The sequence below is a fragment of the Sitophilus oryzae genome, unplaced genomic scaffold (assembly GCF_002938485.1).
Source record: "Sitophilus oryzae breed Bouriz unplaced genomic scaffold, Soryzae_2.0 scaffold_863_pilon_pilon, whole genome shotgun sequence".
Taxonomy (NCBI): Eukaryota; Metazoa; Arthropoda; class Insecta; order Coleoptera; family Curculionidae; genus Sitophilus; species Sitophilus oryzae.
The window spans coordinates 276,710-287,707 of NW_022147487.1; positions in this window are offsets into that span (position 1 = coordinate 276,710).

Consider the following 10,998-nt stretch of genomic DNA (forward strand, 5'->3'; position numbering starts at 1 on the left):
CTGAAGAGAAGACAAAAGGATTAAATATAAGACAGAGCTGCATGCTGAAGTAATACTTACCGGTAGTTCCAGGGGCGGATCGTGAATTTGTGGGGCCCTGGGCTGAAACTACTTAGGGGCCTACATAAGTACTCAACTAATAGCCATATCAAAAAACTGTTTCTATAATGATATATTATTATTCTTCTTCTTTACGTGCCGTCTCTTTCGTGGAGGTTGGCGATCACATTGGCAAAATCTTCACGATTCTCGGCTTTCCTTATAAGTTCTTCAAAAGTTAGGTGAGTCCAGTTTCTGATGTTTCTCAACCAAGATAGTTTCTTCCTGCCGAGACCTCTCTTCCTTCAATCTTACCCTTAACTATCAATTGTAAGACGTGGTATTTTTCATTTCTCAATATATGCCCTAAGTATGATGTTTTTCTTATATTTTATTATATTGAGCAATTATCTTTCTCTGCCTATTCTGCTGTAGACTTCGTTATTTAGATATGTGGATTTAAGTAACATAAATGTTACTTAAATCTACGCAAGTATTAGTTGTACAAAAGGCGACCTTATTGCTGTGGTAGCAATCTCTTCCAGGCAAACTTTGGGTGAGAGAGAAACCGAAATAGTGATATTTTATAAGAATATAAAAAAAAACAATAAAACAATTTTATTTATTTACTTATTATGAATTAGTAAAATAAATTGATAGGTTGTAGTCACAGAAATTGACAGTTATTTGGTCATCACATTCCAAGTCTTTTGTTAGATCACAATTTATGGAAAGAAGTGATAAATTATTTAGTCGATGGTTCGACATTGTTGTCCTATATTTATTTTCTACATAGGACATCTTGGAGAAGGAGCGTTCTGCTTCACAGCTAGTGATTGGCAATGTTAAAAAATCTTTAAAATGGTATAGCAGTTAGGGAACACGTTAACAAGTTTATTTTCATACATGAGCATAAAAATGTCATTGCAAGAGGTGTAAGACTCAGACATAGATTGGAGTAACTACGATTTTAATTGAATGCACTCATTCACTAAATGCTCGTCTACGTCATCGGGATAGTAATCAATAATATGACGTGCAATTTCCAAATCTATGTTTTCGATATCTTTGTCTTGCAAATCCATTAAAATTTGAATTTTTTTGCTATATGTCGCATAGACTTGTCTCCTTTATTTAAATCCATAATCAGCTTATCCAACGCAACTTTTAACGTGTCTCTTTAAATCTTTCTGCGCCGTATACTGAGAATTCACCTGTAGACTTATCTGAAAATTTTGGGATAATGTGTCTCTTGTTTATGTAATTGTAGTCTATTATTACACTAGTACTTAATTTTTTAGCTTTTTCGTCGTATTCCTGTAACATTTGATCTGATTGATGTCGTATGTTGCTCACAAAGTCTTTTAAAGAAACAATTAACTTGTTGCCTTCACAAATGTCTAAACCAGAGTTCTGTATTTTTTTATCAACTAAATGAAATCTCTCCAAAACTTCTTCCCAAAAGATAATCAAAATTGCAGTCTCGAGTTTCGCCATTTTATTGAATAAATTTCGTGCCTCTTTCCGGAAATCAACTTTCTCAACCTCATTTTCGCTGAAACTTTTGAAAATTTTCATAATGTCATCATAATTATTTTTTAAGGCTTTGACAGCATCATAGTGGCGAGGCCATCTTGTCTGGCTTAAACTTTTAACCTGAATTTTAATTTTATTTCACGATTCAACAGTTCCCACCTATGGGTCTATTGTTTTTCGCGGGGCCTGGGGGCCCCTTGTAACCTCGGGGCCCTGGGCTGCAGCCCAAACAGCCCGTAGGTAGATCCGGCCCTGGGTAGTTCCAACATGTTGTGAAGAAAAGGACGAGGTTTTTTAGTGGGTGGAAATCCCACATTATCTGTCATGAACATCCGATAGATGTCTTAAAAAGATTTTTCCTCTCCTCAAAAAAAACATACTAAAAGACTCTTAGACAAAAATCTACTGAGGTGTTCATTGAAGAGACAGAGTCTGTTAAAAACCCCGTGAAAATCCGAAGATTGTTCTTACTTAAATCAAGAAAAATCTTTGATTTTTTTCGGTCGTAAGATTTGAGAAATTTCTTCGAGTGTCTTAGATCGTTGGAGCATTTCCATTTCAGGTTACGGATACTTTCCGTGTTCATTCCATATCCGTTCCGTATTTTTGATTGTATTCCCGGTATACGTAAGCTTCCGTTCCGTATCAGTTCCATACTTTTTATTGTACAATTCATATCATTACGAAAGTTTTATATTTTAAAAATTTTATCTTTTGAAAAAGGTAATAAATTTAATTAAGAGGCGAAAGAATAAATAAGTATCAGCAAAATGTTAACAGAGCTGGTAAAAATTTAAGAACTTGACTTATCTTAACATATACGGCAATTTCAACATATGAAAAAAGGCTGTTTAAAGTAAAAAAGGTGCTCTTTGTTTACAGAACTTTTAAAAAAATAAATTTACAGGATCTGTATAATAAGTAACCTTGAAATATGAGCCCTAGTATTATACCTCAACATTTCTTTCTTCTTCTTTTTTCGTTTTCGTATACCACATCTGTTTCTTCTGTTGAAATTAATTACATACTATAGCTATAACAAAAAATTCTTTATTGTAGCAGTCAAAATATAGGTATGAATAATATTTGAAAATAGTATGAACAAAAAATGTGAACTTATTTTTTATAACAGACTGAAACTAGTCTGTAGGCATTTTGTAGAAAATAGTATTGCCGCTGTGTTAGATATGTTGGCAGCTCGGTCTCCGGAAAGCCTATACCGAATAAGTCAACAGTTAAACCAGAATAAACCAGAAGTTTGAAACTAAAAACACTAAGGTATTAAGCAAATGGAAGTGTGAAGACAAAAATAAAATTCAACAGGAAGAAAACAACAATGGCTTGAATATTATTCATGTTGAAGAAAAGAAAAACATTTTATTCCCATTTATTAGGGATATAGGAGAAAAATACCACAGGATCTTTCGTAGAACGACTTCTTCCTGTGGATCACATTCAAAAACCGTCTTTATGGGCATATTAAATACAGAAATTTAGATGGACTGAAAACGATATTTCTGTGGAATGCTAAAAACTATCCCCTTAACAGCTTTGTATTGTGAGGCGTGAATGGGGGACTATGTACACATTTTATTAAGTAGCTAAGTAGCATAGTTTAATAGAGTTCCTTAAATTATAAATATTTCTTTTATTTGTTAAATTATTGCCGATTTATGTGGTATGAGATGTATGCGAGTGATCGAGTAATGAACAGCAAACAAGTCATACACCGCAAATACTATTCTCAGTTCAACTAATTATTTTATAGATGATCCTCCCAATTCAGAAAAAATTAACCACCCTTTTCAAAGCACATAAATATTTGTAAACAAAAAAAATGTGACATCGAATTTGACAATATCAAACTCATATTTTGCTGGTATTTTAATGGTAGCTTTCTCCGGGCCGTATTATAAATTTTTTTAAAAAATTTTAAAAGGTAGATTTTTGCAAATAATTTTTAGATGCCTATTCCAACACAATTTTTGCATAAAGCCATGTGGAGAGATAATATTTGATCTTTTCAAAATATACATGGGATCTCCTACATCCCGCGTTCCGATGCACCACACAGTATATAACGTACATTCCAAATTAACTCAAAACCCTTAATTTTACTGTCGTTAATTGCTGAAAGATGATCAGGAATATTTTTCCTTCTCAAACCACCAAAAAAAGAAGAAACACAGATACCCCGACATCGTTTGGAGGTTTATCAATGAACCTAAAAACGACAAAAAAAATGGGACGAAACGAAGTGACATTCCCCGGGACACAATTACCGGGCCCTGTTTAGCCCCGGGCCTTCTAATTATTTCGTTTTTAACACCATCTCTTTTGTCGTTAAGATGGGTCCAAATGGAGGAGCATAAAGAAAGATAAGAGGCAGAAGGTTAGAGCGTACAGTGTCTAGACACAGCCAAACCAACTGTATCGATGGTCAGAGCTGCACTCCATCTGAAAAGTATTATAAAATAAAGTTCGTCGCAAGCAGACGCAGGTGAACTATAGAAAAATTAAAAGTGTATGAATATGACAACAAAAATATTCAATAAATACTATATGTTTTGATATGTTTTTTTTAAATGCCTTTTTGAAGTTTGAAAACGTAAAATTTTTATACCCATTTAAGAATCATCTTAAAAAATAAAAATTTATTTTTAGTGAAAATATTTGCTAACAAAAAACGCTGTTTATGAAAAATAATATACAGGATGGTTGAACATTGCTATAAGTATAAAATTACATATTCAGATATTAGTAAATTTTAACTTTTTTTCGATTTTTGTCGAAGCACTGTGCGGCGCGGCGTTTTGCTAAAATTCAATTAAAATTACAGAAAAATCTATAGATATTTTTCTTTTCGCCATAAATAAAGCAGCTGAGCTACAAATTACTTATTAAAGTATTTTTTTCTATTTATGACCGCTATATATCCCTATACCTCGATCCACTGTGCGGCGGGCGAAAAGATCCACGTGTTTATCAAAAATATAATACAAATTTTGTAAAAGTGAATCAAATTTACGTGTAAAAAAACATTTGTTACACGTAAAAAACTATTTTTATTATTTTACGCGAATAAAACTCTTACACGTAATAAACTATTTTTTTTACTCGTATCAAACTATTTGTTACTGGTAGAAAACTATTTTTTACGCGTATAAAACTATTTGTTATTGGTAGAAAACTATTTTTTACGCATATAAAACTATTTGTTACGTGTAAAAATATATTTGTTACAAGTAAAAAACTATTTTTTTACGCGTCAAAAACTTATTGTTTCTGGTAGAAAAACTTTCTTACGCATAAAAAATATTTTTTACGTGTAAAAAAACTATTTGTTACTCGTAAAAAAATAATTTTTACGCGTCAAAAACATTGTTTCTGATAAAAAAACTTTTTTACCCAAAAAAAATATTTTTTACGTGTAAAAAATTATTTGTTACACGTAAAAAAATATTATTTTACGCGTCAAAAACTTATTGTTTCTGGGTTTCTGGTAAAAAAAAACTTTTTTACCCAAAAAGAAATATTTTTTACGTGTAAAAAACTATTTGTTACACGTAAAAAACTAATTTTTACGCGTCAAGAACTTATTGTTTCTGGTAAAAAAACGCTTTTTAGGCAAAAAAAAAAATTACGTGTAAAGAACTATTTGTTACACGTAAAAAACTAATTTTTACCTGTCAAACTTTTTTACCCTAAAAGAAATTTACGTTTAAAAAAACTATTTGTTACACGTAAAAATACTATTTTTTACGCGTATAAAACTATTTGTTACTGGTAGAAAACTATTTTTTAGGCGTATATAACTATTTGTTACTGGTAGAAAACTATTTTTTACGCATATAAAACTATTTGTTACGTGTAAAAATATATTTGTTACACGTAAAAAACTATTTTTTTACGCGTTAAAAACTTATTGTTTCTGGTAGAAAAACTTTCTTACGCAAAAAAAATATTTTTTACGTGTAAAAAAACTATTTGTTACACGTAAAAAACTAATTTTTACGCGTCAAAAACATTGTTTCTGATAAAAAAACTTTTTTACCCAAAAAAAATATTTTTTACGTGTAAAAAACTGTATGTTACACGTAAAAAACTAATTTTTACGCGTCAAGAACTTATTGTTTCTGGTAAAAAAACGCTTGTTAGGCAAAAAAAATTACGTGTAAAGAACTATTTGTTACACGTAAAAAACTAATTTTTACCTGTCAAACTTTTTTACCCAAAAAGAAATTTACGTTTAAAAAAACTATTTGTTACACGTAAAAAAACTATTTTTTACGCGTCAAAAACTATTTGTTTCTGTTAAAAAAACTTTTTTACTCAGAAAAAACACTTTTTACGCATAAAAAACTATTTTTTACGCGTAAGAAAATATTTATTACTTTTTCAAGATTTCAAGCTACACTTTTTCAAACATTTCCTTCAAATTTTTGAATTTAATAGAATCTTCCTAAACAGTAGATGCTCTTTATAAAAATATTTTTAGATAATACCCTAAGATGAAAAAAAGTGCATACTATTTAATTTATTTTTATTGTAAATATAACGTCCGCCTATGACGGGGTCTCATCTTAGAAAACGCTAACCCGACCCCTGAGAGCGACCCAAAAGTACAGCGTAATAGACTCTTAAATAAACATTCGATAAACAAATTTTTACGTTAAATGTTAACCAACAAATATCACAATAATATCTAAAACCATGGTAACGCTCAGTTAAGAATCGAGACGAGACCGGTGTTTCGACGTAGCTCTTCAATTGACTTCGGAAATACTATACGCATCAACATTTCCAAAAAACAACATCGAATTTTTATACGTCGACGTTTTAGCCCATCCCTATCCCGGCCTCGCTGATAAACACATCGAAAAACAATCGAGAGTGCGCCGCAAAACAAAAGACGACATTCGAAGAGCCCAAATTAGTCAGGACAACGTGGATGCCTAATAATTCACGCGACATCCAGCATGTCCCTTCTTCTTCTTTTATCTTTAGACGTTTACTGCTACGCTCATCTTCTTCTTCTTCATCGGACAACGATGATGGCTTTTTGAAGAAGAAGATCGTTAAATGGCGGTCGCCGATAAGAATGTGACTAATTTCGGGTCGGGGTATCTGTTCCGATGATTTAGTGGCTTTATCTCTAAGGTTGCCAACCGTCCTCTATTCCAGATGAGAGTCCTCATTTTGATCTTACTGTTGTCGTTTTTTCTCTCCAAGAATTGAAAAAGTAATCTTTTTTACTCACGAAACTTAAAATCTAAAAAATAATCGTCTCTCACTAGACAACGATGTGTCTCGTCGGTCAACTACTCTCACTCGTTTGTACAGTGTGTCCCATTTTGGTTGAAATCATAGGGTATCTCCGTTATTAGTGAAGATAGAAGGGTGCGGTTTGCACACACCTGTCCCACTTTTTCATCAAACGGAAGATGCTGCAAAGAAAATTTTCATAGCCCTCTTCATTTCTGAGCTACAGGGTCTTTTCAAAAATTTTGCAATTTGGGACATCCCCTGTATCTCTGTTATTGTTAAAGGTATCGAGAAGGCGAAAACTGCTTATTGTTGAACTTTTTACGTAGAATACAGTGGCGTAGTCTGTTTTTCTACCAAAAAAATATTTTTGAAAATATGAACTAAAGTTATGTTTTTTCAAACGGAACACCCTATATATTTATAAATCATATGATCTGTTTTGCTATGAGCTTCTCAAAAATATATATCACTCTATATTTATTTTTACTATTTACTGCAATATTTAAAATATATCATTTTCTTATTAGTAGGCCGTGATAAATAACAAAAAATCAAAATGGTATTTACTAAAATAGTCATACACATATTAAAATTTATCTGGGATTGATATATTTTACTTTCGAAATAACTGTTACCACTGAAACTGTGAATATATTTTTCTTTTTTTATAACGGGATGGGTTTGCAAATATCTAAATCTTGAATTATTAAAGCATTTTTCAGGTGTTCGAAATTGTTGTAGTGCCCACGATATATTTCGTATTTCGAAAATCCTCAAAATCAGAAATCGAGAACGACGAAATCCGGGAATCGAGGAGGCTATCAATATGTGTTCATTGGTTCCAATTCATTGATTTGAAAAATAATAATTTAACAGTATTCTAATATTTCCATAGTTATGTGGGGGAATGTTCCCCATCTTGCTGAAAGTATATTTGACGTAAATTAGCTAAAGGAATATCTAAAATTTCCGATACGATAGATTAGTCTTACGTATACACGTATTCCAAGATTTACAAATAGCGGTAGAGACTTAAGTTTCCCTAATATATAAAGAATTTATTAGCGGCTCCCAAAATAAAACAAAAGACAGATAGCAGTATACTTTTAATAATTCTTTAGATTCTTTTATTATCAATCATGGCCTACTAATAAATATGATCTTTTAATAAAAACTTTTAAATATTGCAGTAAATAGTGAAAATAAATATAGAGTGATATGTATTTTTGAGAAGCTTATGCCAAGACAGATCATATGATTTATAAATATACAGGGTGATCCATTTAAAAAAACATAACTTTAGTTCATATTTTCAAAAATATTTTTTTTGTAGAAAAACAGACTACGCCACTGTATTCTACGTAAAAAGTTCTACAATAAACAGTTTTCACCTTCTCGATAGCTTTAACAATAATAGAGATACAGGAGGTGTCCCAAATTGCAAAATTTTCAAAAAGACCCTGTAGCTCGGAAACGAAGAGGGCTATGAAAATTTTGTTTACGGCATCTTCCGTTTGACAAAAAAGTGAGACAGGTTTGTGCAAACCGCACCCTTCTATCTTCACTAATAACGGAGATACCGTATGATTTCAACCAAAATGGGACACCCTGTACAGAGAAGAATAGTTATTTATGGTACTTACTGTTATCTTACATATAAGTCACGCTGGGAAATTTTTTTGGGCTAATTTTCTCAAGTTACTAGCGTGTACCAGCGACTTCGTTCGCGTCGAATTAATCATTTGTAATGGTGATGATAAAGCAAAGCAAGAATTTCCATTAACATACAAACTGGATAAAATTTTCTCACATTTATGTCAGCATGAGAAAAAACAATATGGCGATATTATTATATAACTTGGTGATATTTGACGGGTAGTTTCATCTCGTTGGGATTTTACTTTCGAAAAATCCGTTTGCCAAAAATAAGCTTTTCTTTCAAGCAGTTTGAGCAGAATCGTTTTGGAACACCCTGTACGATTTTTTAAAAAATTCAAAATATGGAAAAACCCAAATAAATTATGCTTGTCCAAGCGTTTTCCCGAAAGACTAACCGTTTTTTAAATAACAAATATTGTAGGTATTGTGTATATTTGAGGGGCGTTTTCACCCTCTTGGAATTTGAGATTCGAAAACCTCCTTATCGAACCTCTACACCCCACAGTCAATACGTTTGCCAAAAATCAGCTTTCAACGTCAAGCAGTTTAAGCAGAATCGTGATTACTCTTTGAATAAGAAGACTAAGGAAGGAGCATATCAAAAATCTTAGGTACACCGCGATGGGCCTCAAATATGGCCGACTTAAATTCCGGTTTATCAGTGTCGTTCTAATTTTATTTAAAAAATGTAAAACTTTGATGTAGGGTAGACGTGGGGTAGACTCAATAATTTGTTGTTTTATTTTACGTTGTGAATAAATGTTGGTAGTTATTAAAATTGTTATAAAATATATAATTCTAATAAAAATAGATAAGTTATAATAAGTATTTATTAACACAAACATCCGATACGCTACTGAAGCATGTAAGTCAAATTAACGTATCTAAATTCTTTGACATCTAATCTTTGACAAGCAATAAATAAAAGCTAAAAATGCAAGAAAAATATATAATTTAGTTAATTTAAGTGAATTTCATAAATGATCGGTTTACTACACGTATGTATATTATATAGTCACTTACTAGCGAAAAGTTGTTCCATTATTTCACTCAATTTTTGCCGAGAGCTACCGCACGCTACACAACCAACTATTTTAGAGTCTTTTTCGATAAATCGCGATAGTGTCACTGTTAATTTAAGTTCTGCCACAATTTCCATCTAGATTTACTACCTTTATACAACTATCAGTAGTAGAATAAATGATAAATAACATAAAATAAGCTCCGTAAAGAGTGACAAATCCACAAAATTTCAAATCAAATTCAAATGTGTCAAATGAATCGTCAAACAGAACTGTCAAGGATCCCCACCCTAGAGAGCTTTTATGGTGGCTTTTCCGCCCACCATGCATGAATACATGGATAGCATTATGCTCCTTCCTTAGTCTTCTTATTCAAAGTGATTACTCAATGGTCATATTTTATGAAACGCCCTGTATAAATTTTTAAAAAATCTTAAAATATGTAAAACAACAAAATAAAATATACGGGTTTAAGAGTTTTTCCGAAAAACTCCCCGGTTTTAAAATAAAAAATATTTTAGTATTTGAGGGATAGTTTCACCCCCTTAGAATTCGAGTTTCGAAAAATCCCTTTTTATCAAATCTCTACACCCTAAAGTCAATCTGTTTTCCAAAAATCAGCTTTTTACGTCAAGCGCTTTAAGCATGATCGTGATAAATCAATGACCAGATTTTTGTAACACCCTGTATATATTTTTAAAAATTGTTAAAATATGTAGTAAAAAAACAAAATAAAATATACGTGTTTAAGCGTTTATTCGTTTTTTGAATAACTTGACCGTTTTTTAAATAAAAAATATTGTAATATTTGAGGGGTGGTTTCACTCCCTTGGAACTGGAATTTCGAAAAGTCTCTTCTTATCGAACCTCTACACCCTAGAATCAACCTATATGCCAAAACTGAACTTCTTACGTTGAGTGGTTTGAGGAAAAAATAACACTTTTATTTCGTAGATTTTCTGCCAGTGGCAAAAATTCAGAATTCTTTAAAAAAATTATTTCTTGTTTAAATTTTCAAAAAACCACTGGATTTTCTTCTAGGTTTTCTTTCTTGTAAATTTAATCTACTACCTGTATAGCTATATTATTAAGATTAAAAAAAAAATTTAAAAAAAATCCATTTTTTTTTCAAAAAACACCAAATTTTCAATGTTTGTTCCTGGGATCGGAATAGACCACCCCTAAAAATATTGGCACTTATTTAAGGCTCACCCTGTATAGTAACACGTATTTTTTCAATAAATTCTTATAAATAAACTCAGGAGTTCGTTGTAACTAAAATACACCTCTCAATGATTATTTTTTAAACGTTTTTAACAAGAGGTTTCTGGCCAATTCGCGTGTTGATCTCTCTAAGTACATCTTTAGAAAATTCAATGAAATTTGACGGTATAAAAGCACATTTTATATTGTAATGTTGACATTTGTGATAGCATTAATTTCTTTGGTACTTTAATATAGTTTATTGATATTT